The following is a 12,715-nucleotide window of genomic DNA, read 5'->3' on the forward strand; positions in this document are numbered from 1 at the left end:
CTTTTGCCCATCTTAATCTTTTATTGGTCAGTCTGAGATATGGCTTTTTCTTTGCAACTCTGCCTAGAAGACCAGCATCCCGGAGTCGCCTCTTCACTGTTGATGTTGAGACTGGTGTTTTGGGGGTACTATTTAATGAAGCTGCCAGTTGAGGACTTGTGAGGTGTCTGTTTCTCAAACTTTAATGTACTTATTCTGGTTAGAGACAGTTTTTGCTGTTCTGTGAAGGGAGAAGTACACAACGTTGTACGAGATCTTCAGTTTCTTGGCAATTTCTCACATGGAAAAGCTTTTAATTTCTCAGAACAAGAACAGACTGTTGAGTTTCAGAAGAAAGTACTTTGTTTCTGGCCATTTTGAGCCTGTAATCGAACCCACAAATGCTGATGCTCCAGATACTCAACTAGTTTAAAGAAGGCCAGGTTTATTGCTTCTTTATTCAGAAAAAAAATTCAGCCATGCTAACATAATTGCAAAAGGGTTTCTAATGATCAATTAGCGTTTTAAAATGATAAACTTGGATTAGCTAACACAACGTGCCATTGGAACACAGAAGTGATGGTTGCTGATAATGGGCCTCTGTACGCCTAAGCCGTTTCCAGCTGACTTGCATAAACGTATATATACGTATATACGTATAAATATATACATACAAATATATACATACATATAAACAGTATATATAAATAAACAGTATATATAAATATATATATATATATATATTTAAAAAAAATATGCAGTTGAAGTCAGAAGTTTACATACATTTAGGTTGGAGTCATTAAAACTCATTTTTAAACCACTCCACAAACTTATTGTTAACAAACTATCGTTTTGGGAAGTTGGTTAGGACATCTACTTTGTGCATGACACAAGTAATTTTTCCAACAATTTTTTACAGAGAGATTATTTCACTTATAATCACAATTCCAGTGGGTCAGAAGTTCACATACACTAAGTTGACTGTGCCTTTAAACAACTTGGAAAATTCCAGAAAATTATGTCATGCTTTAGAAGCTTCTGATAGGCTAATTGACATCATTTGAGTCATTTTGGAGGTATACCTGTGGATGTATTTCAAGGCCTACCTTCAAACTCAGTGCTTATTTGCTTGACATCATGGGAAAACCAAAAGAAATCAGCCAAGAACTCATAAAAAAAATTGTAGTACTTCACAAGTGATTCATCCTTGGGAGCAAGGAAAGTCAAGGTATTGGAGTGGCCAATTCAAAGCCCTGACCTCAATTCTATAGAAAATGTGTGGGTAGAAGTGAAAAAGCGTGAGCGATCAAGGATGCCTACATACCTGACTCAGTTACACCAGCTCTGTCAGGAGGAATGAGCCCAAATTCACCCAACTTATTGTGGCAAGCTTGTGGAAGGCTACCCAAAACATTTGACCGAAGTTAAACAATTTAAAGGCAATGCTACCAAGTACTAATTGAGTGTATGTAGACTTCTGACCCACTGGGAATGTGATGAAAGAAATAAAAGCTGAAATAAATCATTCTCTCTACTATTATTCTGACATTTCACATTCATAAAATAAAGTGGTGATCCTAACTGACCTAAGACAGGGAATTTTTTACAAGGATTAAATGTCAGGAATTGTGAAAAACGGAGTCTAAATGTAATTGGCTCAAATATACTTTCCATTAGGGCTCTTGACTGACTTGTCCTGTGCCAAGTAAGACATGAAAGGAGTTATCTATTTAATCTATCATGTTCAGGGAATGCATGGTGGATAGAGTATTTTGATGTCAAAATAGGATCCAGACTTGTCAGATGTATATTTTGCTGCATCCTTTTTGTGCATCTTTTTTTGTTTGATTCTCTGTATGGTAATAATACTGATAATAGTGAATTTCATTTTGTGACTTATTGGCCTAGGCTATATGCTCTATAATTCACCAGAGGAAGTGAGATCTCAAAACACATTAGCTAGATTGCGAACCCTAAATATGATATTGTTGCTCGATAGCCATGAAACTGCCATTTAATAGCCATGTAATCTAACAGTATATTTTATGTCCAACAAAAGCTGTCCATTGGTAGGCCTATATAGGCTACTTGACATATTCACTGCAAATGGCGCGCTCTGCTCCGTTCCGCCAGCGCATCATTTCAATTACATTCTCAGTTTGTAAAGTGGTCGTATTTCCTCAATATTTAGAAAGTTGAGACTCCCTCTCTCTTTAACAACAGTAACAGTAGTTGTGTTTTGCTCTAGGTTTAGAGTCTAACCTGCTGGCTCCTGAAGCCCCCATGAGCTACCTCAAACCACACCAGTATCCCTGCACATTGTACATTTGGTATTGAGCCTGTATATAGTTTTCTTTATTAAATATATTTTTTTTTAAATATTATTTTAGTTATATTTTGGTATTGATTATTGCACTGTTGGGTAGAGCTTGCAAGGTAGACATTTAAAAGTACTTAAATGTTTTGACATTTTTCAATTTTTTATTTTATTTCACTGTAATTGTGTATGTGACAATACACTTGAACTTAAAATAAACCTTCTTTGGGATCGATGTCCCGTCCACGGGACGTTTGAGCCAAGGTAGGCTAATGTGATTAGCATGAGGTTGTAAGTAAACAAGAACCTTTCCCAGGACATAGACATATCTGATAATTGCAGAAAGCTTAAATTCTTGTTAATCTAACTGCACTGTCCAATTTACAGTAGCTATTACAGTGAAAGAATACCATGCTATTGTTTGAGGAGAGTGCACAATTTTGAACATGAAAAGTTAATAATAAACAAATTAGGCACATTTGGGCAGTCTTGATACAACATTTTGAACAGATATGCAGTGATACATTGGATCAGTCTAAAACTTTGCACATACACTGCTGACATCTAGTGGCCAAAATATAAATTGCACCTGGGCTGGAATAATACGTTATGGCCTTTCTCTTGCATTTCAAAGATGATGGTACAAAAAAAATGTATGTATGATTTTCTTTGTATTACCTTTTACCAGATCTATTGTGTTATATTCTCCTACATACCTTTCACATGTCCACAAACTTCAAAGTGTTTATTTTCAAATGGTTCCAAGAATATACATATCCTTGATTCAGGGCTGGACCTACAGGCAGTTAGATTTGGTTATTTTATTTTAGGCGAAATTTGAAAAAAAGGGGCGGATCCTGAAGAGGTGGGAAAAGCTAAGGGATTGGTTAAGAGATGGCTGAGCTATTGATAAATCAGGTCATCAAATGTTAAGTGTCCATTTAAATCCACTTCACAATGGCTTATCAACTGTTTTAGATTATTTTCCCCCTTTGAAATACTGTTTTGGGAGATATAGGGTTATCACATATCCAGTTGAGAAATGTCCTTTCTGGAGGCAAAGTCATTCATATCCGTTGGGTGATTGGTTGAGGCTTCTTGGGTGTGTGATGTCATTGTGAGTCCTTACCAAAACACCGAACATGGCGTACAGTTTCTCTCGTCATCTGAAACCAGTAGTAATCACCATCTTCAATTGCAGATAAGAGATCCCGAATTTGGTGTTATTTGTAATAAGGTTTTCCAAAATTTCCAAGATGGAGCATAATCTATCCTGACGGGCCTTATCGTTTCTTGTAGCAAATTTGTTCAGCATTACGAAAGACACCTACATACAAAGTGTAAAGTCTCTAGGTCAAACGGGGCAGCAGATATGAGGGTTTAGGTGAACTATAGTACAATCCGGGGGCCATTCTTTTGACCAAGTTACTCATGGCCTCTAAGTTATCCAATCTATGCTTGAGTTATTTGACCATGTCAAGGGAAAAAAATGATCTAAGAAAAACAAAAGATTTCACAGCTTTTGCTGTGAGCCCCTAACTGGGAACAGAGGTTATAATCCATAAACATTTAGAGGGGAGAATTTCTTTCAGCAGACAAATGCATCTCTGAACATGAATATCCCACATGTGATAGTTTAGCTATGTTGTGACCACAGCAACAGAGGATGGGCTGAGGAAGCAAGAGAAGGACCTCAGTGATGAGCAGAACCTAATGTTCTCACCTCTGAAGTAATAGTCAGAGGTGTGTTCGCCAGTCAAAAGTGAACACACCTTTTCCACCAGGAAAAGGGGAACCCATAAGAGACCAAGACATCATCACCATGCACCATCACAACATTGGTCCAGACTTCATAAATTGTGTTTTAATGACAGAAGCTATCACATCATTTTCATAAATTATGACTGCAAGTTCACTCTTGCCCTGCATTTGTAGATTTTTTTGGGGGACAGACATTGTCAAGAGCCAAAATAATACACATGTGGTTTCCTGACACCCCAGTATCCAGCACCAGACTGGGTCTTCTTCCTCATGTCTTTCTCTACCAGTTTTAATTTTGGGCTGGAGGAGTGTGTGTTACGTAAATGAGCCCAGTGCAGGTTTTGTGTAAATGGCTGTCCAGTCACAGATTACATTAGCAGAAGTTGTGACCTCAGTAACAGGTCAGGTTTTGGGTACAGACAGTTTCTAACCCCGGTAAGAGTAGACAAGGCTTTGTTTTCCAATACAGAGGAAAGCAAGTGAGACTCAAACCCCTTATTTTCTACACTCCTGCAATGCAGGTCTACGGGTTTTAGCCATTGATGCATCTACCTTTCGTTCTACTTAAAAACTATGCAATGATTGAACTTGGCTATTTCCCCCTTTATCCACCCTTTGTATGACTTTTGCTCTGCCTCACCATGGTTGTCCTCTATTCTTTCACTCTCCCGTCATCCGAAAATATAGACTGTAACTATAGGCTGTATGGCTTGTATTAGGAAAGTCTGGATTTATACGCTAAGGAAAGATAATGGGACATTTTTATGGCAATACCACTTTTTTAGAGGTGTGTAGAAGTAAGTTGTATAACCATTTTTAGACTGCAGACATAGGTGGAAAATTGGAGTAAGCTACTAAAAGGCAGTTGTAACTTTTTAAAGCCTATGGCTTTTCACGGAAACACCTCCTCGTAGACGTAGAAAATATATGATGCTAATCATATTGCTATTAACATCTCTGCCTATAGCCAGGTAATAGTGGCAATAAAATCTATCTGGGATTTCATCACAAATTTCCTTGAACAAACAAATATTTTTGAAAAATAACCTAATTACCATAACATTGTCATGCCCATAACACGTGGTTGGCATAGGTTGACACATGGTTGACAATAAGACCTTACATTATGTGACGGCAAGCTCCGTCTGCACTTGGTAAGAACCTGCAGACATGACACTATTTCTCTCTTACTTCTCTGTCTATAAATAATCTGAACAGTCAATGGCAACAAAATGACTCCCAGCATGATTCATAACCTCCTTAAATAAACAGTGTAAAATGATAGCACCACGGCTCAAGTTTCTAAAGCGTATTTCCTTCTGCTATTGTTGTTGTTTCTATATTTAGCCACAGGGAAAAGAAACCTGTGCCACTCATACGGCATAAAATGGGGTCCCTTTCTACATACACCGTCACAACAGAGCAGTGTACTACTGCTGCACAGAGAGCACTGTGCACGTTAACACTACTCAGTAGCTGTGCACGTGTAAAAATCACTGAGGAAGCCAAGCCAAGCCAGGATAAAAGCCATATTACAACCTCTGTGTTGTGATAACTGCATTGTTTGGTCTATAACCCGTTAGTTCATACGCCACTGTGATAAACAAGGCCAAGACAACAAGAAGACAGACACAGTGGCAGAATAAATTCAACCACAAGTACAGCGGCTTGTGAAAGTATTCACCCACCTTGGCATTTTTCCTATTTTGTTGCCTTACAACCTAGAATTAAAATGGATTTTTTTGGGGGGTTGGTATCATTTGATTTACACAACATGCCTATCACTTTGAAGTTGCAAAATATTTTTTCTTGTGAAATAAACAAGAAATAAGATAGAAAAACAGAAAACGAGCGTGCATAACTATTCACACCCCCATAGTCAATACTTTGTAGAGCCACCCTTTTGCAGCAATTACAGCTGCAAGTCTCTTGGGGAATGTCTCTATAAGCTTGGGACATTTAGCCACTGGGATTTTTGCCCATTCTTCAAGGCAAAACTACTCCAGCTCCTTCAAGTTGGATGGGTTCCGCTGATGTACAGCAATCTTTAAGTCATACCACAGATACTCAATTGGATTGAGGTCTGGGCTTTGACTAGGCCATTCCAAGACATGTTTCTACTTAAACCACTCAAGTGTTGCTTTAGCAGTATGCTTAGGGTAATTGTCCTGCTGGAAGGTGAACCTCCGTCTCAGTCTCAAATCTCTGGGAGACTGAAACAGGTTTCCCTCAACAATTTCCCTTTATTTAGCACCATCCATCATTCCTTAAATTCTGACCAGTTTCCAAGTTCCTGCCGATGAATAACATCCCCACAACATGATGCTGCCACCACCAAGCTTCACTGTGATGATGGTGTTCTCTGGGTGAGGAGAGGTGTTTGCGCCAGACATAGCATTTTCCTTGATGCCCAAAAAGCTCAATTTTTGTCTCATCTTACCAGACTACCTTCTTCCATATGTTTGAGGAGTCTCCCACATGCCTTTTGGTGAACACCAAACATATTTGCTTGAAGTTATGACGATATAGGACTAATTTTACTGTGGACATAGATACTTTTGTAACTGTTTCCTCCAGCATCTTCACAAGGTCATTTGCTGTCATACTTTTCGTACCAAAGTATGCTCATGTCTAGGAGACAGAACGTGTCTCCGTCCTGACCGGTATGACGGCTGCGTGGTCCCATGGTGTTTATAGTTGCGTACTATTGTTTGTACAGATTAACGTTTGGAAATTGTATGAGGTTGTAATTAACAACAACAACAAAATCCCAGGACATAGACATATCTTATATGGGAGCTTAAATTCTTGTTTATCTAACTGCACTGTCAAATTTACAGTAGCAATTACAGTGAAATAATACCATGCTATTGTTTGAGAGTGCACAATTATGAACTTGAAAATGGCACATTTGTGCAGTCTCGATACAAAATTTTTAAAAGAAGTGCAATGGTTCATTGGATCAGTCTAAAACTTTGCACATACATCGCTGCCATCTAGTGGCCAAAATCTAATTTGTGCCTGGGCTGGATTAATACATTATAGGCTTTCTCTTGCATTTCAAAGATGATGGTACAAAAAAATTATGTTTTTCTTTGTATTACCTTTTACCTACAGTAATTTTACATTTCCACAAACTTTAAAGTCTTTCCTTTCAAGTGGTATCAAGGGGTGGCAGGTAGCCTAGTGGTAAATCCCTGAGTTGACAAGGGAAAACTGTCGTTCTGTCCCTGAACAAGGCAGTTAACCCACTGTTCCTAGGCTGTAATTGAAAATAAGAATTTGTTCTTAAGTTCTTAACCGACTTGCCTAGTTAAATAAAGGTAAAATAATCAATGGCCAGTACAGAGAATTAAGTGAAGTTTAAATCCATGTTTCCAGCCATAGCTTATTTAGGAATGGAACAAAGTCCATCAATTTATGTTTTTTTCTGTCAATGATGTTTTGCTTTTGATGTGATGTGATTGGTGTAAAGCCATATCCAAACTGGCTCACTCAGTTTAGCTCAACACTGAATGGCTATACTTTTATACTTTTTTTTATCAAGGGAGGCTAAATGCTCGCTGGCTTCCCTTGCTATTGATTCAATGCTACGGGCGGCAACAATGTCATACTCTTTTGGCCAGACAGTATCAGATAAATGGACTACACACTGAGACATATGGACTGAATCAAAATGGTTTTACAGTTACGGTTCAGAATGACACAACAATAGAGTAGTGAACCTTTGAGTTAGACCCTTCCCTGGGAGAACCATAAACATATCATGAGTGACATATATCACGGTTAAAGGTTCTTGGCTTGTTGCTCAAACAAAACTCCCCGAACAGAGATGAATATTAAATTATCACCGTTGATCACACTCTCCGCTGTGGGTCCTGTTTTGAAGAGCAGACGTTAAGCTAACTGCACGCTACACGTTGAGTGGATCTGTCTCGCCCTGGCTGTTGTTTCATTGGGGTGGCCATTAAGTTGAGCTATTGAATGACCCCCTGAATGATTGATTGATTCCGCCTCTGGATGAAAGCTGAACTACCGAATAAATCAATCACATTCAGAACTTAGTGTACAGTATGTGCCACATGGTGCATAGTCTAGTGCTAACAAGAGGCATGGAATCAGTCTAGTTTAGTCTATGTGTTAAATGTCCATATCAATGCTATTAAACATCTGGGAAATTGTACACATGCTTTTGTATATTCATTAAACAGTCATGGCCTGCACTCTTAATGGCGGGTGCTTATATTTGTCCTATTTCACACATGTACAAGTGTGTATTATTCGTAGTTGGAAATGTGTTTTTTGCATATCCCAACTCCCCCTGAGTCAACCTCGGAGAGTAGGTACCCTTCCATAGGTCCATCAATAGTCTTCTCTGTAAATAGAAAGACACCCAATACAATAGCATATAAACTGGGGTCTGGACCCTTTTTTTTCAACAACATGGCTCGTTCACATTTTCACTTCCTTAGAGCACCCGCCAACACTTACTCTCCAGCTCTTAGCTGTCTTATCACCAGAGCTGTTTCGGTAAGAGCGTGTAGGAGCTCCTGGTTGTATGGGGGGGTTGGCCTTGTTCAGCCTGTTTGCTTTTCCATCACTCAAGTGGCTGCAAGATGGATGAGCCATTCAAAACCTCTAGCCACTGTGCTCCCCCGAACTGTCCCCTTGATCGCAGATGGAGTGGAAAAATAGCTTTTGTACCCTTGTCATGACTGGACATCTACTGGTTATGACGGACATCCTGTGCCTGCTCATCTCAAAATGTGGAACTTGGAAGTTGTAAACATGACATTTCAGGGAACGTCAAAGCTCATTTGGGATTGGGAAAGATCCTTGCCAGTGTTGCAGCAACGACGGTGGGGAATTTGATGGGGAAGTAAACATGCAAACGTATCACTCATTGCTTTAGAAAATGCCCTTTATTTAGGAAAAGCAGTTATGATATTTGTTTGTTGAGATGAAGTGAATTGTTGGTTATGTGACATCTCACGGTTCCCGAGACCAAAGAACATCTTCTTTCGTCCTAAAACAAGAAGAACAGAATGTTCCTCTCCGGCAGTCACGGGCAACGTAATATTCACAATACACCCACCCATTGATTACCAATTTTCATAAGCTCTTTCTATGAATGACAGACCAGTTCTTAAGTTTGGTCATTTCAGAATCAAAATTAATCTGTAGTTAATGTACAACCATAAATATTATTTTATTGAAACAGTAGGCATATCCCATACTGATTGAATCAATAAAGCATAAATATCAACAAAGAAATAATGAAAAAAAAACATCTGTGAATGTCAATGGCTGCCCATTTTACGAAAGTAGTGGTAGGTAAAGCCTGATAGGTAAATATTTGATGTGTCCAACCAAACAATTTCCTGAGTTGAATAGTTTCGAAAGAACAGCTCTCCTGTGTAGGTACCCTTTGCAAATACCAGTGCAAAATAAACAGCTGTGGTGGGAATGTTTACATGTAGCTCAACTAGACGTGTGCTCGACCATGCATGGTAGGACGTCAATGTGTTGGTTGCATGGTCAATTTGGCCTTCATGAGAAAGTGTGGTAAGCGTGTGTTTCTAACATATCTACTCTAAACGGCGTGCAAGAATGTTGCTGGGAAGTTCCAACATGGGAGTTGGTCTCTGCAAGTGTCTCTTGTTTAGCAAAGGAATGGTTTGAAGGTCACCGTTTTTTTAAGACACCCACAAATTAGAACAATCACAACAATACAGCAACACTCGGACTTGTTCCACAGCCAACTAAGGTCTCTCCTTTCTCTCCTCAGTGTGTAAAACACACAGCTGCAGCCCCGCGTCCCTCTGCTCACCAGGGTCGAGATCAACCTTTAAAAATAAGGGTTTTATAGGAGTATTCTCAGAGTGAGGGGCCAGCTCACCCCAATAAGGCTACTGTGTTTCAAGACGGAAATAGACATTCATATTCAGAAGCCAATACACTTTCTCTCCAGAGAATCCCCCCCCAATTTGGCTCTGTCCCTCCCGGCAGCCTGACACTGATTACCAGCTTTCGGCACTGGGCTCCGTTGCTCCTGCTGCTAAGGCTCATGGGACAGGAAACTTTAGGAACTATTAGCGGTTTTCTTAAGGCCTGCAATCTCATATTAGAATTGGCGCCGCTCCCCCCTCTCTCTCTTTCTTTCTGTTTCACTGGTTTACAGCAGTAGCTCGGTGGCCCTCGTGCGACCCTGGCTCTACATACCTTAGCTGGCTGAGCATTCTGGGCCTGTAGATTTACATCAGTCATGCTACACTACTGCTGCTCCTGAGGGGATGAGAGGGCGAACACTGTACAATTACATTTTTATAGGGCCGCTATCTATTTTCATTAGCACATGGACTTATGTTTCTTAAGATTTTAAGAATGAAATCCAAGTTATCACAAGTACAACAAGCTGGCCATTGACATCTTTGTACTGTTTGATTTACAATATGATTAAAAGTAGATTAAACGAAGTCATCCACATACTATAAAGCTTAAAGTAGCAAAGCATATTGAGAAGTGAGGGCTTAGAACTTGAAACAATGTAATTAGTAGATATTTTGCACACAACCCAATGTTTGAAGGATTGGTCTGGATTCAGCAAATTTTATTGTATTTTCTGCTTAGTCTAGCTCCATGTGAGACTCATACAGCAGTCTCCCAAGCCATCTGAAATGTAATATTCGACAGGGAAATACACTGTTTTATTTCAAAATATTTGTTCAATAATTCAAAGACAGATGTGCTCATATTGCCATAGATTCAATTTCATGCAACTTGAAATAAAAACTAACCCCTACATAAGAAACATTGAAACCTGAATCTACTGTGGCTACATTACTTTGCCCAAAGAAAAAAGTTGGATTTCAGATTGTTATCAAAAGATGTCCAATGACTACACGTGTCTTGACTTCTCCAAATCTTGCATGTCAGCGTTTTTACAAATTCTTTATCAACACAGACAGTCTTTTCGTAAATCAGTCTAACACCGTTTTCAAGTTATCAAACACACAGTACTCTCAGAGAAGAACATAGCTGACAAAGACAACATTCTGGGCAAAATTTTGTTGAGTCAACTTAGATTCCACAATTGTTCAGCTTACTTATGGCCGACAACCTTAAGCAGTTGTCAGGATGAGTATAATGCTTGACTTCACTCTAAGACTCAACAACACCGTTTTGCAGAGCACCTCACTTTTTCACTCAATGAGTGCAAAGTCTGTCGTGATGTCCACATGCTGTGTGATTCTACTGTCAGACACAGCAAAGGACATCCATTAAGATCAAATCAAAATGATTTACGATGTTATTGATACAGTTCGTTGCAGATCTAGATACTTTAAACAGCCAAAGCCCCCCCACACACACACAGACCACAAACTGAGCCACTGCAGGAACCATAAAGCATTCTCTGAACCTGGGAGTGGTATGAATAGATTGCATAATTTGTACCCCCTGCTCATTTTCATACCTGGTTTTTGAATAACATCCTTAAAACTTTCACTGAATGTTTCAATAAGACTTTTAATGACACTGCTAGCTTGTTTTGGGTTAACTTTTCTGAACTCCAAGCACAGATTGGAAACATGGACATTAATTTCCTTAGGCATTAATCTTGCAAAAAAGAATGTATTGTGACACGGCATCAGTGAGATTCAAACCTATAATCTTCTGTTCTCTATCCATGGAATTAGTCCACTGCACTAGTGATGTGCAGGTTGACTAATAACCCGCAGTTCCCGTGGTTATATCCACGAGGTGGGTGGTTTTATGGCCATGAAATGTTTGGGTTGAATTAAGAGAAAACAACACATAAAAAATGCATAAATGTATCATTCATTATTTTTAGGCTATCTGACATTAGTGCGTAGGCCTAAGCTTTAGGACCTAACTTTAACCGAGAATTCTCCTTATTGTCACAGCCGCGTATATACCCTCAAGCCGATACCACAATGACCATCAAGGAACATGACTGGACTTTATGCAAACTGGAAACCATATATTCTGAGGCTGCATTTATTGTAGCTGGGGATTTTAACAAAGCAAATTTGAGAACAAGGCTACCTAAATTCTATCAGCATATTGACTGTAGTACTCGCAGTGGCAAAACTCTGGATCACTGCTACTCTAACTTCCGCGATGCAATCAAGGCCCTCCCCCACCCTCCTTTTGGCAAATCTGACCACAACTCCATTTTGCTCCTCCCTTTCTTTAGGCAGAAACTGAAACAGGATGTACTTGTGAACTATTCAACGCTGGTCTAACCAATCGGAATCCACACTTCAAGATAGTTTTGATCACGCGGACTGGGACATATTCCGGGTAGCCTCAGAGAATAATATCTACGTATACGCTGATTCGGTGAGTGAGTATATAAGGAAGTGCATAGGAGATGTTGTACCCACTATTAAAACCTACCCTAACCAGAAACCATGGATAGATGGTGGCATTCACGCAAACCTGAAAGCATGAACCACCGCATTTAACCATGGAAAAGTGACTGGGATTATGGCCGAATACAAACAGTGTAGTTATTCCAATCAAACAAGCGAAATGTCAGTATAGAGACAAAGTGGAGTCACAATTAAACAGCTCAGACACGAGACGTATGTGGCAGGGTCTACAGACAATCACGGACTACAAAAGGAAAACCAG

Source organism: Oncorhynchus tshawytscha, linkage group LG25 (assembly GCF_018296145.1).
Source record: "Oncorhynchus tshawytscha isolate Ot180627B linkage group LG25, Otsh_v2.0, whole genome shotgun sequence".
NCBI classification, from domain to species: domain Eukaryota; kingdom Metazoa; phylum Chordata; class Actinopteri; order Salmoniformes; family Salmonidae; genus Oncorhynchus; species Oncorhynchus tshawytscha.